The sequence below is a fragment of the Stenella coeruleoalba genome (genome assembly GCF_951394435.1).
Source record: "Stenella coeruleoalba genome assembly, chromosome: 2".
NCBI classification, from domain to species: Eukaryota; Metazoa; Chordata; class Mammalia; order Artiodactyla; family Delphinidae; genus Stenella; species Stenella coeruleoalba.
In genome coordinates this window covers 96531398-96554488 of record NC_137147.1, presented here as the reverse complement: position 1 = coordinate 96554488, position 23091 = coordinate 96531398, and positions in this window count along the sequence as shown.

Here is a 23091-nt window from a genome sequence, read left to right as displayed (position 1 = left end):
TGTTGCTTTGTTTTTTAGATGTTTCAGGAAACACCATACACTTCTCCCCAGTGTCTGTTGGCAATTTACATCCCGCCCATCAGCATAACAAGGCTCCCAGTTCTCCATGGCCTGTCCTGCCTTTCTGGATTTTACACTTTTTTCAGATGGCCCTTTTGACCAGAGGGAAGTGAGACTTCATTGTAGTGCAGATTTCCTTTGCAAGCTTGCTTGGTTGGCCAAAAAGTGCGTATGCGTTTTTTCCTGAATATATTCAGGAAAAAACGCATACGCCCTTTTTGGCCAAGTGCATCATTGTGGACGTTCTGCCTCTTTTCCTATGCTTTCAATGCAATTCCAGTCTACCTCCTGAAATCGGTTTCCTGCAATTCTGCCCCGCTTTCAAGTCCTCTTGGCAGCCTTACTTTAGTATATTTTTGGACGATAGCTGTCATTTATAACTCTGCAGGTTTGTGAATTACAGTGCCCCTGAGCTCCTTTCTTCAACTCGCTTTCTTGTGAGCTGGCCGCAACACTGCAGGATGGCTTCAGGCCCTAATCTGGTTCCGGCATGGCACACTGAGCCTTTGGTTATTTCCTTTTCCTGGTGGGAAATGAGAGTTAAATTTGCCCGTCCAGACACCTCCAGCTAGTCTCTCATTGGTTCTCGCTATTCCTGTTCATCTTCCGCAGAAATTGCAAACTGGGCCAAACAGGAGGTTAAAGGCGCTGACTCTCCAAGTGGGAGAGTTTTAGTAAAGCGTCTGGAAGGTTGCACCCGAGTACCAGGGGAGGAAAACTGAGACTTATTTGAACACGTCTCCCGTTCACACGGTTGATCATACTCTGGGTTCCACATGCATGTTTTAGCTGAAGGAAGAATACCTTAAACCTGGGTAGTTGAAACCCCTCTTATGGGTACCATGCAGTATGACTTCAAAGGGTCTTCATTTGCTCACCGAACCTCTCCAATCCTATCACTGCTGCGTTTATGCCCCTGTACACATGCTTGATTCACTTTTGGAGACATAGCAATCCATAGGTTTTAAGATACTTACTAGTCAGGTACATTGTTACGCCTTTAATATGGGTTGTTGAGTCCATTTCGTTGAGCAAGGAGTAGCTCTTGTCTATTACATATTTGGCTTAAGGAACTTTATCTGTGCTCATTTCAATGTCTGGTTTTATGCAGCACCCCAACTCACCTTTCCCCTTAAGCAAGCATAAGTTGGTTTTCTAAATTTGAGACCCTGTTCTGTTTTGGAATTCAGTTCCTGTGTAGCCAAGTTTACATTCCGTGTATTACTGATATCTTATGATGTTTCTTTTTCTGTGTGACTTATTTCAGTTAGAATCATCGTACCTGAATCCACTCATTATGCTGCTACGGGCCTGATGACATAGATTTCATTGCTGAGTGATACTGCATTGTACGTAAGTACCACAAGTTCTTTATCCATTTTTCACTTTCTGTGATACTGAACTTGTACGGTAAACGAGGTTCTTGTAAACAGAGGCATCCCAAACTTTGGGGTGGCTGTGTCTTTTTGATTTTAATTTCCCTAAACTATAGGACCATAAGTGGAAGTGCCCTAGGCTCTGTTGCTTTGTTTTTTAGATGTTTCAGGAAACACCATACACTTCTCCCGAGTGTCTGTTGGCAATTTACATCCCGCCCATCAGCATAACAAGGCTCCCAGTTCTCCATGGCCTGTGCTGCCTTTCTGGATTTTACACTTTTTTCAGATGGCCCTTTTGACCGGGGGGAAGTGAGACTTCATTGTAGTGCAGATTTCCTTTGCAAGCTTGCTTGGTTGGCCAAAAAGTGCGTATGCGTTTTTTCCTGAATATATTCAGGAAAAAACGCATACGCCCTTTTTGGCCAAGTGCATCATTGTCGAGGTTCTGACTCTCTTCATATGTTTTCAATGCAATTCCAGTCTACCTCCTGAAATCGGTTTCCTGCAATTCTGCCTTGCTTTCAATGTCTCTTCATAGCCTTACCTCAATATATTTTTTGAAAATAGTTGGCCTTTATAACTCTGCAGGTTTTTGAATTGCAGTGGCCCTTAGCCCCATTTTTCAGCTCTTATTTTTGTGGTCTTGCCCCATAACCACAGGATTCCTTGAAGCCCTATTTTTCTTCTGGGACACCTTGCTGTGCCTTTGGTTAATTCTTCTTACTGATGTGACATTAGAGTGACATGTGCCCATTGAAACCGCTACAGCTAGTTTCTCACTGGTTCCCCCTATTCCCATTCATCCTCCGCACTAACTGCAGACTGTGCGATACCAGAACTTAAAGGCATTGACTCCATGTGGGGATGTTGTTAGTAAAGCGGCTGGAATGTCGATCCGGAGCCCCAGGAGAGCAAAAATGAGGTGTGTTTTAGAAACCTTTCCCGATCATATGGTATACCAGTCGCTGGATTTCCCAAGCATGGTTTAGCTGTAGGAAGATTCCCTTCAACCTGGAGTGTTGGGACCCTTGGACTGAGTAGCATGAAGTATTGCATTAAACTTTCGGCAGTTGCTCACCAAAGCTCACCAATCCTCTCAGCCCCAAGTGTCCAGCCTTATATCTTATCCAGCTGTGGGTTTATATGTGGTCAATCCAGGTTGCATCACAGCCCCTGAGCGAATTTTGTAAGAATTTTTCTCTCTTTCATTGTTTCAGCGTTTTGTTTTTAAAATTTATTTCTATAATGGGGTTTAGCTCATTTTCACTGCTGTGTTTGTGCTGCTCTGCACACACTTGATTCCCTTATGGAGATATATCAATACATGGGTTTTAAGATTCTTATTACTCAGATATATTTCTCTGCGGTGTATAGGGTGTGTTGAGGCCAGTTCATTGAGCAAGGTGTAGATCTTGTCTAATACCTATTTGGTTTATTGAACGGTATCTGTGCTAATTTCAAACTCTGGTTTTATGCATCACCCCACCTCTCCTTTCCCCTTAAGCTGACATAAGTGTGTTTTCTAAATGTGAGACACTGTTCTGTTCTGTAATTCATTTCTTGGGCAGCCATATTTACCCTCCCTCTATAAGTGATATCTTATGATATGTTTCTTTTTCTGTTTGACTTATTTCAAGTAGTATTATCGGACCTAAATCCACTCTTTATCCTTCTACTAGCCTTATTACATTGATTTCATGGTGAAGAGATATTCCATTGTACATAAGTACCACATCTTCTTTATCCATTGTTCTCTTTCCTGGGATATTTAAGGTGTACTGAAGTTGAGGTTCTTGTAAACAGAGTAGCCCTAAACTGTGGTGTGCTTGTGTCTTGTTGATTTTTAGACTTCCCTAGATATACTCCCATGATTGGAAGTGTCCTATGCTCTGTAGCTCTGTTTTTTAGATGATTTAGGAACCACCATACACTTCTCCAGAGTGGCTCTCGGCAGTTCACACACTGCCCATCAGCGTATAAAGGCTCCCTGTTCTCCATGGCCTGTCCTGCATTTCTGGTTTTTACAATTTTTTAGGATGGCCCTTTTGACCGGTGGGAAGTGAGACTTCTTTGTTGTGCACATTTGCATTGCTTGCTTGCTTCGTTGCCCATAAAGTGCGTATGCGTTTTTTCCTGGATATAATCAGGAAAAAACGCATACGCCCTTTTGGGCCAACTGCATCATTGTCGAAATTCTGCCGCTTTTCATGTGCGTTAAAGACGAGTCCAATCTATCTCTTGAAATCTGTTTCTTGCAATTCTGTCTTGCATTCAGATCCTCTTCTTTGCCTTACCTCAACAGATTTTTGGACGTTAGTTTTCATTTATAACTCTGCAGGTTTGTGAATTGCAGTGACCCTGAGCTCCATTTTTTAAGTTGCTCTTTTGTGAGCTGGCCTCAAACCCACAGGATTGCTTCAGGCCCTATTTTGGCTGTGGCGAGGCAGGCTGAGCCTTTCTTTAGTTCTTATTCTTAATGGGAAATTAGAGTGATATGTGCCCGTCCAAACCCCTACAACTCTTCTCTCATTGGTTCCCCCTCTTCCCGTTCATCCTCCTCACAATTTGCAAAATGTGTGAAACAGAAGTTTAAATGTGCTGATTCTCCAAGTGGGGAGATTCTAAGTAACGTGGCTGGAATGGTGAACAGGAGCACCAGGAGAGGATAAATGAGGTGCATTTTAGACACATCTCCCGATCACATGGTGTACAGTCCTCTGGGTTTTCCATGCATGTTTTAGCTGTAGGAAGATCCCTTGAACCTGCAGATTTGGGACCCATTGAATGGGTACCAGGTAGTATTACTTTAAAGGGTGTGCATTTCCTCACCCAACCTCACATTTCTCTTAGCGCAAACAGTTTCCAGCCTTATGTCTCATCCTGCTGTGGGTCTAGATGTGTTCAATCCATGTTGCATCACCGTCCCTGAGGAAAAGTTGTAAGAGGTTTTCTCTGTCTCTCTGTCGTTTATTTTTTTCAATTTATTACTATATTGGTTACAGCTGATTTTCAAAGCTCTGTTTCTTGCTGCTGTACATCCACTTGATTCACGTACAGAGAGACATCAATAAATTCTTTTTCAGATTCTTACCAGTCGTATATATTCTTTTCCGGTGACTTGAGTGTGCTGAGTGCAGTTCTTTTAGCTACCGTGTAGGCCTTGTTGATTATCAGTTTGGTATTTGGAATGGTATCTTTGCTAATTTCAACCTCCTGGATGATGCCTCACCCCTCCCCACCTTTCCCGTTTAGCAGCCTTATGCGTGTTTTCTACATATTTGACTATGTTTTTGTTTTGTAATTTATTTCATGTGTAGCCATTTTGGATTCCACCTTTAAGTGATATCTTATGATATGTGTCTTTTTCTTTTTGAATTCTGTCACTTAGAATGATCATACGTAACTCCTCCGGAGTTGTTACAACTGGCCATATTTCATTGATTTCCAGGCTGAATAATATTCCACTCTACCTAAGTACCACATCTCTATCCATTTTTTCCCTCCAGAGACATTTAAGTTATATCCTAGTCGAGGATCTTTTAAACAGAGAGGGGGTAAACATTGGGGTGCCTGTGTCCTCTCGATTTTTGTTTTTCCCAAGATATACGCCCATGAGTGCAAGTGCCCTATGCTCTGTAGCTCATTTTTTAGATGCTTTAGTAAACACAATACACTTCTCCAGAATGGCCGTTGGCAATATACATTTCCACTATAAGTCTCACAGGGCTCCCTCTTCTCATTGTCCTGTCCTGCATTTCTGTTGTTTACACTTTATGAGGATGGCTCTTCTGACTGATGCGAAGTGATATCTTTTGTAGTATTGACTTCCAGTGCCCACCTGTTTGGTTGGCTAAAAAAGTGTATGCCCTTTTCTTGAATATATACAGAAAAAAACGCATACACCCTTTTTGGCCAACTGCAATGTTGGCAATGTTCAGCTCCTTTTCTTGTGCTTAATGGCGAGTCCTTTCTACCTCCTCAAATCCCTTTCCTGCCATTCTCCCTTGCTTACAAGTCCTTTTCTCTGACTTTCCTCAAGACATTTTTCAGTGATGGATATTTTCAACTCTGCAGTTTTGTGAATTTTACTGCCCCTGAGTTCCATTGTTCAACTTGTGTTTATGGGAACTGGCCACAAAGCAGCGGGATTTCCTCAAGCCCTATACTGTTTCCATGGGCAACCCTAGCCTTTGGTCAATTCGTCTTCCTGATTGGAAATTAGAGTGACATGTGCCTGTCTGAACACCTAGGACTTGTCTCTCATTGTTCCTCATCCTTCCGCTTCATCCTCTGGACAAATTCCAAACTGTACGCAACAGGATGTTGACAGTGCTGACATCTCCAAGTGGGGAGACTGTTAGTAAAGACGCTGGAGGGGTGAACCCGAGCACCAGGAGATGAGGAGATGAGATGCCTTTTCCAAACTCTTCCCGATCAGACGGTATACCATCCTCTGGGTGTGACAGACATGTTTTAGCAGTAGGAAGAGTCCCATTCATGTAAGGAGAACACCAGGGCTTTTTCAAAATCAGTGTCTCCCCGAAACCCAAACTGGGGAAGTTTTTAAGCTACGGCTACACATATGTTCATTAAGGGCCTTGGGAAGTAGGCAGAGTCCAAACTTTAGATGATTGAAGTCTTCAGGGTCAGAAGCACTCACCATCAGCTTCCCTTAGGCTACAATTTAACTATCATTGATAGATGATGTCAATAAAAATATCTATTCTTTTTCAGATTATTTCCCCTTATAGGTTATTGCAAAATGTTGAGTGTAGTTCCCTGTGCTATACAGTAGTTCCTTGTTGATGATCTATTTTATACATAGCAGTGTGTATGTGTTAATCCCAAACTGTTAATTTTTCCCTCCTCCCACCTTTCCCCTTTGGTAATAATAAATTATAAGATTTTATACTTCTCAGAAATGGGGGAGCTGAAAGAGAGGTATCATTTTCAATGGAAAAGCATTTAAAACAAGATTGAAGGTTTAACCAAGATTATTCGATGTGCATCCTTGGAAAGAAATCACTTCATTTCTCTAATATTGACCTGACAAATAAGACAAACCTTTTCACTGAACTTGCTTATAAAAAGTGATGGAAATATCAAATGGAAGTGTTAGAAACATCTTATTTTACCCGAGCCTTATACACTGTTCTATGTTAACTACAGTTTGGCTCACACATCTGTTCATTGAGGTTACAATAGTCTCAATTTCTGTTACTGATCCTCCAGAGTGGACCCCAACAAGTGTCCCCCTGCCCAGTGTCATTGGGGCCAACAGATCGAGACTGAGTTTGGTTCACAAGCAAAGGAAACTTTATATTTTGATCAGAGAATGGAGAGGTGAGAGCATGCACTACCCCATGGGCTGTGGGCTGGGCTGCTGTGTAGAGATCCTGTCAGAGTCAGTGGGAGGGAGGGCCAGAGCTCTCGAGGGCCGGGTTGGCTGTAGCTCAGGCTCTATATCGTGGAGTCTGCACTGGGCCCCAGGAGCTGAGATGTCGACCCAGCCATTCTGCACTAGGAAATCTGGTCTGAAGTGCCGGGTGTGGAACCTCTGCATGCGGGACCCTAGGAGCACGTGAAATTAGACAAAGCACAAAGGATAAAAAAGGTTAGACTTGACTTTATTGCCCAGATTCTATTTTTATCTCCCAGGGATTTTTAATGGGCTTTGCTGGGGACAAACCCCTCCTCTGCCTTTTGTCCCGTTCCTCATTCTTGGAGTGCTGAGGGTGCAGACCCTTCTTCTGTAACTGCTGAGTGCTGAGTTGGGAGCCCTCATACCCTGGGACGAGGGTCAGAGCTTCTCCCCAGCAGAATCCCGGTGACGTTGATTGTCCCCAGGACCCCTGCCTCCCTGCTCGTCCACCTGAGCACCAGCATTGGAAGTGTTATAGATTCTAATGACCTTTAAGGGTCCAGGAAAGAGATGTGCAGAGACGCTGTGGGGGCCGGTTTCACCCCGCCCCACATTTGTTCGGCCACTTTAGGCTGACTGTTTCTGCCAGCCTAGATGCTCTGACCAGTAGTCTGCGCTTTCTTCAATTAGGCCCCTGAATTAACGTACAAACAGCACCAGGTGTCAGAGCCCTGCCCGCTCAACTTCCAGACAGTCCAGGGTCAGTGGTGATCAAGGACCATGATGGCCACTGAGTCAACAGCCTTTTGAAGTAAACAGGAGTCCAGCCGGTCTTATTGGCCACCATCATCACGGTGTCTGTAGGCTTTTCTATGGTGACAGTGTGATATACGGTTCCCCCGTCAAGATTATTAGCTCCCCTCTGGGTGCAGTAAGTCCTGCAAGCAGTAGTCTACTCTTTTGGGACACACTCTTGTTGTTTTATGAGAGAAACTCCAGGTCAAGTGATGTTCACACGAGTCGTCATGGTGCCCTGTTGCCCCCGGTTATCTCTCTGGATGTTGGAGTTGGAGGGCCTCCTCACTCGAGGTCGGTGTGCCCACGGAGCGAACCCTGCAACTTCAGGGCATGGTTGGTGGTTAGGATCACCACGTGGGGTCCTTTTCCCTTAAGAGGGAGGTGGCCTTTTGGGCTGCTGATTTGCAGGTTTTTAGATACCGCCAGTATCTTGGCCAGATGTGGCAGTGGGCCAAGCCCCTTGGTGACCGTAGTTTATCCTACCTGGATGGCATTCTTGCATTGTTCCATTTCAAGTGGTCCCAGTTTTTGCACTAATTCTCCAATGGCGATTCACCTTTCACCGGGAATGTAAAGGTCAAAGGGTTTAGCTAAATTAGGGAGTTCCAGGGCAAGGGTCTGAATTGACTGCTCTTTCCATTCTTGAAAGGCCACTTCTGGATTCTATTCAAAAGGATCATCATCTTTTCCTTTCAGTGTTTCATATAGAGGCCCAGCTAGTAGACTGTAGTTAGGGATCCAGAAACAGCAAACCCTGGCCTCCCCAGGAACCCCTAAGCTGTCTTCTAGTTTTAGAAAGGGGTAAGGCTGAAAATGGTTTCTTCCCTTTCCTGGGATGGGCTTCTCTGACCTTCTGTGAGAATGAAGCCCAGGCAGGTCACTGCAGTCTGTGATATTTGAGCTTTTTCTTGGACAACTTCTATCCTTTATTGGCTTGGTAGTTCAGAGGCCTCCTTAGTAGGGCTGGTGATCAGAATGTCGTCTGCATATTGAAGGAGGGTTTCCTTTTCCAGAGGTAGAACTTTTAGGTCTTTAGCTAAGCTTTCCCCAAAGATGGTGTGGGAACTTTTGCACCCTTGGGGCCAGACGGCCCGGAAGTATTGTTTTAGTTGTATGTTGAGTCCTGCCACTCACAAGCCAAAATTTCTTGTGACTCTGGGACTAATGGAATACAAAAGAAGGCATCATTGAAGACTAATACAGAATACCATGTCCTGGTGGTTGGTAGAATGACCAGCAGGGTGTAGGAATTAGGAGCAACTGGAGGTATATCCTCGGTGGCTTCACTGACTGTCCTGACATCCTTTACCAGGTCCCCAGCAGCCCATGGGGCTCTCGTGGTCAGACCAATCCCAGAATATGGAGCTCACCTGGGCAGGTACCCCACCCCCACCCCAGCCCACGGGGCTCTCGTGGTCAGGCCCCTCCCAGGATACAGAGCTACCCTTGCAGGTACCGTGGCAGGGCTGGGCACACAGGAGCCGTGCACATAGCCCTCATTGCAGAGCACCCCCAGCTCACCTGTCGCTCAGAGCTGACACAGAGCACCTCAGAGCAGGACTTGAACTAACAAACAGCAGCTGTGACAGGTCTGTGACCCTGGGCATCACTCCGTGAGGCCTCCCTCCACCTGGTCTTCCAGAGACTTCCACTGCACCCGGGGCACCAGGCCTCTGTCTCCAACCACCACCCACCCCTCCTCTCCCTGACTCCTGGGTTCCTCTCATTAGGAGAGGGTTTTCTTGAAGTTGTCTCCCACTCATGGGCCAGATAAAATGATTAGAAAACAAGGCAAAGCTGCAGCCCCTTGTCTATCCTGACTCTCAGGAGCCCACACCTGTTCCTTGGACCTGGCCGGTTCAGCAAGTTCCATTTTCTGCAACTGTGAGCCCCTGAGGGGTGATGATTGGCTGACCTGGGCAGCCTTACCGTGCCGGCCAGCCCTCCCCAGGTGTGCCTGGGTTGAGATCAATATAAATACCACTCCAGGCAGCAAGAGCCCCTGCAGCCGTGCCTGACGCCATTTTCTCTGCCCTGTCAGCAGTCTCGGGGCTGGGCTGGTGGGAGGGAGTGAGAGGCCACGGCTTTGTGGGTGGCCCAGTGTGAGTGGGGCTCTGCTGGACTTTCTGCAGCAGTTGCCAGGCTGCCACCTGCTAAAGAAGAGGATGTGTCACCCATACCTGCTGCTGGAATTTCTCCCTGGGCAGAGGTGAGGAAGGAAAAAAGCAGTGGGGGCAGGGACAGGACGGGTATCTCAGGCAGGGAAATGGAAATCTTCCAGAAGAGCACCCAGGGCCAGGACCATCCTGGCTGGCCTGCAGGCACCAAGTCGGCCGGCATGCTGTCACTCTTGTGGCTCTATGGCCCTTCCTCTAGGCTTTCAAGTCCTTGTATATATTCAGGTGTTTTACCTGGGACGGGTGGGAATAGTTCAGCAGCAACTGGCCTGGGGCTCAGCTCACGTTTACTTACAGATGCCTCGGCACGGTGCCCCAGCTTTACAATGAGGACGCTTGTTGCGTGGGGGCCTCTGGCTGAATGGGAGACGATTCCCCACCACTGACCAACTTCAGAATTGTTTACAACTGGAGCAAGTGCCCTGATACGGTTTTCCTCTGTGTAACTGGTGGGTTCTGTGTTTTTTTCTCTTTTTCGTTTTTGGTTCAAGGTAGATTTTATTCCTCTTTTTTGTATTTACAGATATAAGCATGGAAATAATTTATTCATATAAATACATGTATGTGCAGGGAATAATTGTTTTTTCTGTTTTATTTTTTAAATTTTATTTCTTTTTAATTTTGAATTTTATTTTATATTTTTATACAGCAGGTTCTTATTGGTTATCTATTTTATACATATAAATGTATACATGCCAATCCCAGTCTCTCAACTCCTCCCACCACCACCCCCCCAACAGCTTTCCCCCCTTGTTGTCCATACGCTTGTTGTCTACATCTGTTGCTCTATTTATGCCTTGCAAAATGGTTAATCTGTACAGTTTTTCTAGGTTCCACATATATGCATGAATATACAAGATTTGTTTTTCTCTTTCTGACTTACTTCACTCTGTATGACAGTCTCTAGATCCATCGACGTCTCTACAAATGACCCAATTTCATTCCTTTTCATGGCTTAGTAATATTCCATTTTATATATGTACCACAGCTTTATGCATTCGTCTGTCTGTGGGCATTTAGGTTGCTTCCATTACCTCGATATTGTAAATAGTGATGCAATGAACATTGCGGTGAATGACTCTTTTTGATTTATGGTTTTGTCTGGGTATATGTCCAGTACTGGGATTGCTGTATCAGATGGTAATTCTATTGTTAGTTTCTTAAGAAATTCCATATTGTTTTCCATAATGACTGTATCAATTTATATTCCCAACAATAGTGGAAGAGGGTTCCTTTTCTCCACACCCTTTCCAGCATTTTCTGTTTGTAGATTTTCTATGATGCCTATTCTCCCAGGTGTGAGGTGATACCTCACTGTTGAATCCATTTCGTTGAGCAAGGGGTAGGTCTTGTCTATTACATATTTGGCTTATGGAACGGTATCTGTGCTAATTCCAAACTCTGCTTTTATGCAGCACCCCAACTCACCTTCCCCCTTAAGCAGGCATAAGTTGGTTTTCTAAACTTGAGACCCTGTTCTGTTCTGCAATTCAGTTCCTGTGTAGCCAAGTTTACATTCCGTGTATTACTGATATCTTATGATGTTTCTTTTTCTGTGTGACTTATTTCAGTTAGAATCATCATACCTGAATCCACTCATTGTGCTACTAAGGGCCTGATGACATAGATTTCATTGCTGAGTGGTATTGCTTTGTAAGTAAATACCAAAAATTCTTTATCCATTTTTCACTTTCTGCGATGTTGAACTTGTACTGTAAACGAGGTTCTTGTAAACAGAGGCATCCCAAACTTTGGGGTGGCTGTGTCTTTTTTATTTTAATTTCCTTAATTTATAGGACCATAAGTGGAAGTGCCCTAGGCTCTGTTGCTTTGTTTTTTAGATGTTTCAGGAAACACCATACACTTCTCCCGAGTGTCTGTTGGCAATTTACATCCCGCCCATCAGCATAACAAGGCTCCCAGTTCTCCATGGCCTGTCCTGCCTTTCTGGATTTTACACTTTTTTCAGATGGCCCTTTTGACCGGGGGGAAGTGAGACTTCATTGTAGTGCAGATTTCCTTTGCAAGCTTGCTTGGTTGGCCAAAAAGGGCGTATGCGTTTTTTCCTGAATATATTCAGGAAAAAACGCATACGCCCTTTTTGGCCAAGTGCATCATTGTGGACGTTCTGCCTCTTTTCCTATGCTTTCAATGCAATTCCAGTCTACCTCCTGAAATCGGTTTCCTGCAATTCTGCCCCGCTTTCAAGTCCTCTTGGCAGCCTTAGTTCAGTATATTTTTGGACGATAGCTGTCATTTATAACTCTGCAGGTTGGTGAATTACAGTGCCCCTGAGCTCCTTTCCTCAACTTGCTTTCTTGTGAGCTGGCCGCAACACCGCAGGATGGCTTCAGGCCCTAATCTGGTTCCAGCACGGCACGCTGAGCCTTTGGTTAATTCCTCTTCCTGGTGGGAAATGAGAGTTAAATTTGCCCGTCCAGACACCTCCAGCTAGTCTCTCATTGGTTCTCCCTATTCCTGTTCATCTTCCGCAGAAATTGCAAACTGGGCCAAACAGGAGGTTAAAGGCGCTGACTCTCCAAGTGGGGAGAGTGTTAGTAAAGCGTCTGGAATGTTACACCCGAGTACCAGGGGAGGAAAACTGAGACATATTTGAACACATCTGCCGTTCACACGGTTGATCATACTCTGAGTTCCACATGCATGTTTTAGCTGAAGGAAGAATACCTTAAACCTAGAGAGTTGAGACCCGTGGAATGGATACCATGCAATATGATTTCAAAGGGTCTTCATTTGCTCACCGAACCTCTCCAATCCTATCACTGCTGCGTTTATGCCCCTGTACACACGCTTGATTCTCTTTTGGAGACATAGCAATCCATAGGTTTTAAGATACTTACTAGTCAGGTACATTCTTAGGCGTTTAATACAGGGTGTTGAGTCCATTTCGTTGAGCAAGGAGTAGCTCTTGTCTATTCCATATTTGGCTTAAGGAACTTTATCTGTGCTCATTTCAATCTCTGGTTTTATGCAGCACCCCAACTCACCTTTCCCCTTAAGCAAGCATAAGTTGGTTTTCTAAATTTGAGACCCTGTTCTGTTCTGTAATTCAGTTCCAGTGTAGCCAAGTATACATTCCGTGTATTAGTGATATCTTATGATGTTTCTTTTTCTGTGTGACTTATTTCAGTTAGAATCATCGTACCTGAATCCACTCATTATGCTGCTACGGGCCTGATGACATAGATTTCATTGCTGAGTGATACTGCATTGTACGTAAGTACCACAAGTTCTTTATCCATTTTTCACTTTCTGTGATACTGAACTTGTACGGTAAACGAGGTTCTTGTAAACAGAGGCGTCCCAAACTTTGGGGTGGCTGTGTCTTTTTGATTTTAATTTCCCTAAGCTATAGGACCATAAGTGGAAGTGCCCTAGGCTCTGTTGCTTTGTTTTTTAGATGTTTCAGGAAACACCATACACTTCTCCCGAGTGTCTGTTGGCAATTTACATCCCGCCCATCAGCATAACAAGGCTCCCAGTTCTCCATGGCCTGTCCTGCCTTTCTGGATTTTACACTTTTTTCAGATGGCCCTTTTGACCGGGGGGAAGTGAGACTTCATTGTAGTGCAGATTTCCTTTGCAAGCTTGCTTGGTTGGCCAAAAAGGGCGTATGCGTTTTTTCCTGAATATATTCAGGAAAAAACGCATACGCCCTTTTTGGCCAAGTGCATCATTGTGGACGTTCTGCCTCTTTTCCTATGCTTTCAATGCAATTCCAGTCTACCTCCTGAAATCGGTTTCCTGCAATTCTGCCCCGCTTTCAAGTCCTCTTGGAAGCCTTACTTCAGTATATTTTTGGACGATAGCTGTCATTTATAACTCTGCATGTTTGTGAATTACAGTGCCCCTGAGCTCCTTTCTTCAACTCGCTTTCTTGTGAGCTGGCCGCAACACCGCAGGATGGCTTCAGGCCCTAATCTGGTTCCGGCATGGCACACTGAGCCTTTGGTTATTTCCTCTTCCTGTTGGGAAATGAGAGTTAAATTTGCCCGTACAGACACCTCCAGCTAGTCTCTCATTGGTTCTCGCTATTCCTGTTCATCTTCCACAGAAATTGCAAACTGGGCCAAACAGGAGGTTAAAGGCGCTGACTCTCCAAGTGGGGAGAGATTTAGTAAAGCGTCTGGAATGTTGCACCCGAGTACCAGGGGAGGAAAACTGAGACTTATTTGAACACGTCTCCCGTTCACACGGTTGATCATACTCTGGGTTCCACATGCATGTTTTAGCTGAAGGAAGAATACCTTAAACCTGGGTAGTTGAAACCCCTGGTATGGGTACCATGCAGTATGACTTCAAAGGGTCTTCATTTGCTCACCGAACCTCTCCAATCCTATCACTGCTGTGTTTATGCCCCTGTACACATGCTTGATTCTCTTTCGGAGACATAGCAATCCATAGGTTTTAAGATACTTACTAGTCAGGTACATTCTTAGGCGTTTAATATGCAGTGTAGAGTCCATTTCGTTGAGCAAGGAGTAGCTCTTGTCTATTCCATATTTGGCTTAAGGAACTTTATCTGTGCTCATTTCAATCTCTGGTTTTATGCAGCACCCCAACTCACCTTTCCCCTTAAGCAAGCATAAGTTGGTTTTCTAAATTTGAGACCCTGTTCTGTTCTGTAATTCAGTTCCAGTGTAGCCAAGTATACATTCCGTGTATTAGTGATATCTTATGATGTTTCTTTTTCTGTGTGACTTATTTCAGTTAGAATCATCGTACCTGAATCCACTCATTATGCTGCTACGGGCCTGATGACATAGATTTCATTGCTGAGTGATACTGCATTGTACGTAAGTACCACAAGTTCTTTATCCATTTTTCACTTTCTGTGATACTGAACTTGTACGGTAAACGAGGTTCTTGTAAACAGAGGCGTCCCAAACTTTGGGGTGGCTGTGTCTTTTTGATTTTAATTTCCCTAAGCTATAGGACCATAAGTGGAAGTGCCCTAGGCTCTGTTGCTTTGTTTTTTAGATGTTTCAGGAAACACCATACACTTCTCCCGAGTGTCTGTTGGCAATTTACATCCCGCCCATCAGCATAACAAGGCTCCCAGTTCTCCATGGCCTGTCCTGCCTTTCTGGATTTTACACTTTTTTCAGATGGCCCTTTTGACCGGGGGGAAGTGAGACTTCATTGTAGTGCAGATTTCCTTTGCAAGCTTGCTTGGTTGGCCAAAAAGGGCGTATGCGTTTTTTCCTGAATATATTCAGGAAAAAACGCATACGCCCTTTTTGGCCAAGTGCATCATTGTGGACGTTCTGCCTCTTTTCCTATGCTTTCAATGCAATTCCAGTCTACCTCCTGAAATCGGTTTCCTGCAATTCTGCCCCGCTTTCAAGTCCTCTTGGAAGCCTTACTTCAGTATATTTTTGGACGATAGCTGTCATTTATAACTCTGCATGTTTGTGAATTACAGTGCCCCTGAGCTCCTTTCTTCAACTCGCTTTCTTGTGAGCTGGCCGCAACACCGCAGGATGGCTTCAGGCCCTAATCTGGTTCCGGCATGGCACACTGAGCCTTTGGTTATTTCCTCTTCCTGTTGGGAAATGAGAGTTAAATTTGCCCGTACAGACACCTCCAGCTAGTCTCTCATTGGTTCTCGCTATTCCTGTTCATCTTCCACAGAAATTGCAAACTGGGCCAAACAGGAGGTTAAAGGCGCTGACTCTCCAAGTGGGGAGAGATTTAGTAAAGCGTCTGGAATGTTGCACCCGAGTACCAGGGGAGGAAAACTGAGACTTATTTGAACACGTCTCCCGTTCACACGGTTGATCATACTCTGGGTTCCACATGCATGTTTTAGCTGAAGGAAGAATACCTTAAACCTGGGTAGTTGAAACCCCTGGTATGGGTACCATGCAGTATGACTTCAAAGGGTCTTCATTTGCTCACCGAACCTCTCCAATCCTATCACTGCTGCGTTTATACCCCTGTACACACGCTTGATTCTCTTTTGGAGACATAGCAATCCATAGGTTTTAAGATACTTACTAGTCAGGTACATTCTTACGCGTTTAATATGGGGTGTTGAGTCCATTTCGTTGAGCAAGGAGTAGCTCTTGTCTATTCCATATTTGGCTTAAGGAACTTTATCTGTGCTCATTTCAATCTCTGGTTTTATGCAGCACCCCAACTCACCTTTCCCCTTAAGCAAGCATAAGTTGGTTTTCTAAATTTGAGACCCTGTTCTGTTTTGGAATTCAGTTCCTGTGTAGCCAAGTTTACATTCCGTGTATTACTGATATCTTATGATGTTTCTTTTTCTGTGTGACTTATTTCAGTTAGAATCATCGTACCTGAATCCACTCATTATGCTGCTACGGGCCTGATGACATAGATTTCATTGCTGAGTGATACTGCATTGTACGTAAGTACCACAAGTTCTTTATCCATTTTTCACTTTCTGTGATACTGAACTTGTACGGTAAATGAGGTTCTTGTAAACAGAGGCATCCCAAACTTTGGGGTGGCTGTGTCTTTTTGATTTTAATTTCCCTAAGCTATAGGACCATAAGTGGAAGTGCCCTAGGCTCTGTTGCTTTGTTTTTTAGATGTTTCAGGAAACACCATACACTTCTCCCGAGTGTCTGTTGGCAATTTACATCCCGCCCATCAGCATAACAAGGCTTCCAGTTCTCCATGGCCTGTCCTGCCTTTCTGGATTTTACACTTTTTTCAGATGGCCCTTTTGACCGGGGGGGAAGTGAGACTTCATTGTAGTGCAGATTTCCTTTGCAAGCTTGCTTGGTTCGCCAAAAAGGGCGTATGCGTTTTTTCCTGAATATATTCAGGAAAAAACGCATACGCCCTTTTTGGCCAAGTGCATCATTGTGTACGTTCTGCCTCTTTTCCTATGCTTTCAATGCAATTCCAGTCTACCTCCTGAAATCGGTTTCCTGCAATTCTGCCCCGCTTTCAAGTCCTCTTGGAAGCCTTACTTCAGTATATTTTTGGACGATAGCTGTCATTTATAACTCTGCAGGTTTGTGAATTACAGTGCCCCTGAGCTCCTTTCTTCAACTCGCTTTCTTGTGAGCTGGCCGCAACACCGCAGGATGGCTTCAGGCCCTAATCTGGTTCCGGCATGGCACACTGAGCCTTTGGTTATTTCCTCTTCCTGGTGGGAAATGATAGTTAAATTTGCCCGTCCAGACACCTCCAGCTAGTCTCTCATTGGTTCTCGCTATTCCTGTTCATCTTCCGCAGAAATTGCAAACTGGGCCAAACAGGAGGTTAAAGGCGCTGACTCTCCAAGTCGGGAGAGTGTTAGTAAAGCGTCTGGAATGTTGCACCCGAGTACCAGGGGAGGAAAACTGAGACTTATTTGAACACGTCTCCCGTTCACACGGTTGATCATACTCTGGGTTCCACATGCATGTTTTAGCTGAAGGAAGAATACCTTAAACCTGGGTAGTTGAAACCCCTGGTATGGGTACCATGCAGTATGACTTCAAAGGGTCTTCATTTGCTCACCGAACCTCTCCAATCCTATCACTGCTGCGTTTATGCCCCTGTACACACGCTTGATTCTCTTTTGGAGACATAGCAATCCATAGGTTTTAAGATACTTACTAGTCAGGTACATTCTTACGCGTTTAATATGGGGTGTTGAGTCCATTTCGTTGAGCAAGGAGTAGCTCTTGTCTATTCCATATTTGGCTTAAGGAACTTTATCTGTGCTCATTTCAATCTCTGGTTTTATGCAGCACCCCAACTCACCTTTCCCCTTAAGCAAGCATAAGTTGGTTTTCTAAATTTGAGACCCTGTTCTGTTTTGGAATTCAGTTCCTGTGTAGCCAAGTTTACATTCCGTGTATTAGTGATATCTTATGATGTTTCTTTTTCTACGTGACTTATCTCAGTTAGAATCATCGTACCTGAATCCACTCATTATGCTGCTATGGGCCTGATGACATAGATTTCATTGCTGAGTGATACTGCATTGTACGTAAGTACCACAAGTTCTTTATCCATTTTTCACTTTCTGTGATACTGAACTTGTACGGTAAACGAGGTTCTTATAAACAGAGGCGTCCCAAACTTTGGGGTGGCTGTGTCTTTTTGATTTTAATTTCCCTAAGCTATAGGACCATAAGTGGAAGTGCCCTAGGCTCTGTTGCTTTGTTTTTTAGATGTTTCAGGAAACACCATACACTTCTCCCGAGTGTCTGTTGGCAATTTACATCCCGCCCATCAGCATAACAAGGCTTCCAGTTCTCCATGGCCTGTCCTGCCTTTCTGGATTTTACACTTTTTTCAGATGGCCCTTTTGACCGGGGGGAAGTGAGACTTCATTGTAGTGCAGATTTCCTTTGCAAGCTTGCTTGGTTGGCCAAAAAGTGCGTATGCGTTTTTTCCTGAATATATTCAGGAAAAAACACATACGCCCTTTTTGGCCAAGTGCATCATTGTGTACGTTCTGCCTCTTTTCCTATGCTTTCAATGCAATTCCAGTCTACCTCCTGAAATCGGTTTCCTGCAATTCTGCCCCGCTTTCAAGTCCTCTTGGAAGCCTTACTTCAGTATATTTTTGGACGAGAGCTGTCATTTATAACTCTGCAGGTTTGTGAATTACAGTGCCCCTGAGCTCCTTTCTTCAACTCGCTTTCTTGTGAGCTGGCCGCAACACCGCAGGATGGCTTCAGGCCCTAATCTGGTTCCGGCACGGCACACTGAGCCTTTGGTTAATTCCTCTTCCTGGTGGGAAATGAGAGTTAAATTTGCCCGTCCAGACACTCCAGCTAGAATCTCATTGGTTCTCGCTATTCCTGTGCATCTTCCGCAGAAATTGCAAACTGGGCCAAACAGGAGGTTAAAGGCGCTGACTCTCCAAGTCGGGAGAGTGTTAGTAAAGCGTCTGGAATGTGGCACCCGAGTACCAGGGTAGGAAAACTGAGACATATTTGAACACGTCTCCCGATCACATGGTTAATCATACTCTAGGTTCCACATGCATGTTTTAGCTGAAGGAAGAATACCTTAAACCTGGGTAGTTGAAACCCGTGGAATGGGTACCATGGAATATGACTTCAAAGGGTCTTCATTTGCTCACCGAACCTCTCCAATCCTATCACTGCTGCGTTTATGCCCCTGTACACATGCTTGATTCTCTTTCGGAGACATAGCAATCCATAGGTTTTAAGATACTTACTAGTCAGGTACATTCTTAGGCGTTTAATACGGGGTGTTGAGTCCATTTCATTGAGCAAGGAGTAGCTCTTGTCTATTCCATATTTGGCTTAAGGAACTTTATCTGTGCTCATTTCAATCTCTGGTTTTATGCAGCACCTCAACTCACCTTTCCCCTTAAGCAAGCATAAGTTGGTTTTCTAAATTTGAGACCCTGTTCTGTTTTGGAATTCAGTTCCTGTGTAGCCAAGTTTACATTCCGTGTATTACTGATATCTTATGATGTTTCTTTTTCTGTGTGACTTATTTCAGTTAGAATCATCGTACCTGAATCCACTCATTATGCTGCTACGGGCCTGATGACATAGATTTCATTGCTGAGTGATACTGCATTGTACGTAAGTACCACAAGTTCTTTATCCATTTTTCACTTTCTGTGATACTGAACTTGTACGGTAAACGAGGTTCTTATAAACAGAGGCGTCCCAAACTTTGGGGTGGCTGTGTCTTTTTGATTTTAATTTCCCTAAGCTATAGGACCATAAGTGGAAGTGCCCTAGGCTCTGTTGCTTTGTTTTTTAGATGTTTCAGGAAACACCATACACTTCTCCCAAGTGTCTGTTGGCAATTTACATCCCGCCCATCAGCATAACAAGGCTCCCAGTTCTCCATGGCCTGTCCTGCCTTTCTTGATGTTACACTTTTTTCAGATGGCCCTTTTGACCGGGGGGAAGTGAGACTTCATTGTAGTGCAGATTTCCTTTGCAAGCTTGCTTGGTTCGCCAAAAAGGGCGTATGCGTTTTTTCCTGAATATATTCAGGAAAAAACGCATACGCCCTTTTTGGCCAAGTGCATCATTGTGGACGCTCTGCCTCTTTTCCTATGCTTTCAATGCAATTCCAGTCTACCTCCTGAAATCGGTTTCCTGCAATTCTGCCCCGCTTTCAAGTCCTCTTGGAAGCCTTACTTCAGTATATTTTTGGACGATAGCTGTCATTTATAACTCTGCAGGTTTGTGAATTACAGTGCCCCTGAGCTCCTTTCTTCAACTCGCTTTCTTGTGAGCTGGCCGCAACACCGCAGGATGGCTTCAGGCCCTAATCTGGTTCCGGCATGGCACACTGAGCCTTTGGTTATTTCCTCTTCCTGGTGGGAAATGAGAGTTAAATTTGCCCGTCCAGACACCTCCAGCTAGTCTCTCATTGGTTCTCGCTATTCCTGTTCATCTTCCGCAGAAATTGCAAACTGGGCCAAAGAGGAGGTTAAAGGCGCTGACTCTCCAAGTGGGAGAGTTTTAGTAAAGCGTCTGGAAGGTTGCACCCGAGTACCAGGGGAGGAAAACTGAGACTTATTTTAACACGTCTCCCGTTCACATGGTTGATCATACTCTGGGTTCCACATGCATGTTTTAGCTGAAGGAAGAATACCTTAAACCTGGGTAGTTGAAACCCCTCTTATGGGTGCCATGCAGTATGACTTCAAAGGGTCTTCATTTGCTCACCGAACCTCTCCAATCCTATCACTGCTGCGTTTATGCCCCTGTACACACGCTTGATTCACTTTTGGAGACATAGCAATCCATAGGTTTTAAGATACTTACTAGTCAGGTACATTGTTACGCCTTTAATATGGGGTGTTGAGTCCATTTCGTTGAGCAAGGAGTAGCTCTTGTCTATTACATATTTGGCTTAAGGAACTTTATCTGTGCTCATTTCAATGTCTGGTTTTATGCAGCACCCCAACTCACCTTTCCCCTTAAGCAAGCATAAGTTGGTTTTCTAAATTTGAGACCCTGTTCTGTTTTGGAATTCAGTTCCTGTGTAGCCAAGTTTACATTCCGTGTATTACTGATATCTTATGATGTTTCTTTTTCTGTGTGACTTATTTCAGTTAGTATCATCGTACCTGAATCCACTCATTATGCTGCTACGGGCCTGATGACATAGATTTCATTGCTGAGTGATACTGCATTGTACGTAAGTACCACAAGTTCTTTATCCATTTTTCACTTTCTGTGATACTGAACTTGTACGGTAAACGAGGTTCTTGTACACAGAGGCGTCCCAAACTTTGGGGTGGCTGTGTCTTTTTGATTTTAATTTCCCTAAGCTATAGGACCATAAGTGGAAGTGCCCTAGGCTCTGTTGCTTTGTTTTTTAGATGTTTCAGGAAACACCATACACTTCTCCCGAGTGTCTGTTGGCAATTTACATCCCGCCCATCAGCATAACAAGGCTCCCAGTTCTCCATGGCCTGTGCTGCCTTTCTGGATTTTACACTTTTTTCAGATGGCCCTTTTGACCGGGGGGAAGTGAGACTTCATTGTAGTGCAGATTTCCTTTGCAAGCTTGCTTGGTTGGCCAAAAAGTGCGTATGCGTTTTTTCCTGAATATATTCAGGAAAAAACGCATACGCCCTTTTTGGCCAAGTGCATCATTGTCGAGGTTCTGACTCTCTTCATATGTTTTCAATGCAATTCCAGTCTACCTCCTGAAATCGGTTTCCTGCAATTCTGCCTTGCTTTCAATGTCTCTTCATAGCCTTACCTCAATATATTTTTTGAAAATAGTTGGCCTTTATAACTCTGCAGTTTTTTGAATTGCAGTGGCCCTTAGCCCCATTTTTCAGCTCTTATTTTTGTGGTCTTGCCCCATAACCACAGGATTCCTTGAAGCCCTATTTTTCTTCTGGGACACCTTGCTGTGCCTTTGGTTAATTCTTCTTACTGATGTGACATTAGAGTGACATGTGCCCATTGAAACCGCTACAGCTAGTTTCTCACTGGTTCCCCCTATTCCCATTCATCCTCCGCACTAACTGCAGACTGTGCGATACCAGAACTTAAAGGCATTGACTCCATGTGGGGATGTTGTTAGTAAAGCGGCTGGAATGTCGATCCGGAGCCCCAGGAGAGCAAAAATGAGGTGTGTTTTAGAAACCTTTCCCGATCATATGGTATACCAGTCGCTGGATTTCCCAAGCATGGTTTAGCTGTAGGAAGATTCCCTTCAACCTGGAGTGTTGGGACCCTTGGACTGAGTAGCATGAAGTATTGCATTAAACTTTCGGCAGTTGCTCACCAAAGCTCACCAATCCTCTCAGCCCCAAGTGTCCAGCCTTATATCTTATCCAGCTGTGGGTTTATATGTGGTCAATCCAGGTTGCATCACAGCCCCTGAGCGAATTTTGTAAGAATTTTTCTCTCTTTCATTGTTTCAGCGTTTTGTTTTTAAAATTTATTTCTATAATGGGGTTTAGCTCATTTTCACTGCTGTGTTTGTGCTGCTCTGCACACACTTGATTCCCTTATGGAGATATATCAATACATGGGTTTTAAGATTCTTATTACTCAGATATATTTCTCTGCGGTGTATAGGGTGTGTTGAGGCCAGTTCATTGAGCAAGGTGTAGATCTTGTCTAATACCTATTTGGTTTATTGAACGGTATCTGTGCTAATTTCAAACTCTGGTTTTATGCATCACCCCACCTCTCCTTTCCCCTTAAGCTGACATAAGTGTGTTTTCTAAATGTGAGACACTGTTCTGTTCTGTAATTCATTTCTTGTGCAGCCATATTTACCCTCCCTCTATAAGTGATATCTTATGATATGTTTCTTTTTCTGTTTGACTTATTTCAAGTAGTATTATCGGACCTAAATCCACTCTTTATCCTTCTACTAGCCTTATTACATTGATTTCATGGTGAAGAGATATTCCATTGTACATAAGTACCACATCTTCTTTATCCATTGTTCTCTTTCCTGGGATATTTAAGGTGTACTGAAGTTGAGGTTCTTGTAAACAGAGTAGCCCTAAACTGTGGTGTGCTTGTGTCTTGTTGATTTTTAGACTTCCCTAGATATACTCCCATGATTGGAAGTGTCCTATGCTCTGTAGCTCTGTTTTTTAGATGATTTAGGAACCACCATACACTTCTCCAGAGTGGCTCTCGGCAGTTCACACACTGCCCATCAGCGTATAAAGGCTCCCTGTTCTCCATGGCCTGTCCTGCATTTCTGGTTTTTACAATTTTTTAGGATGGCCCTTTTGACCGGTGGGAAGTGAGACTTCTTTGTTGTGCACATTTGCATTGCTTGCTTGCTTCGTTGCCCATAAAGTGCGTATGCGTTTTTTCCTGGATATAATCAGGAAAAA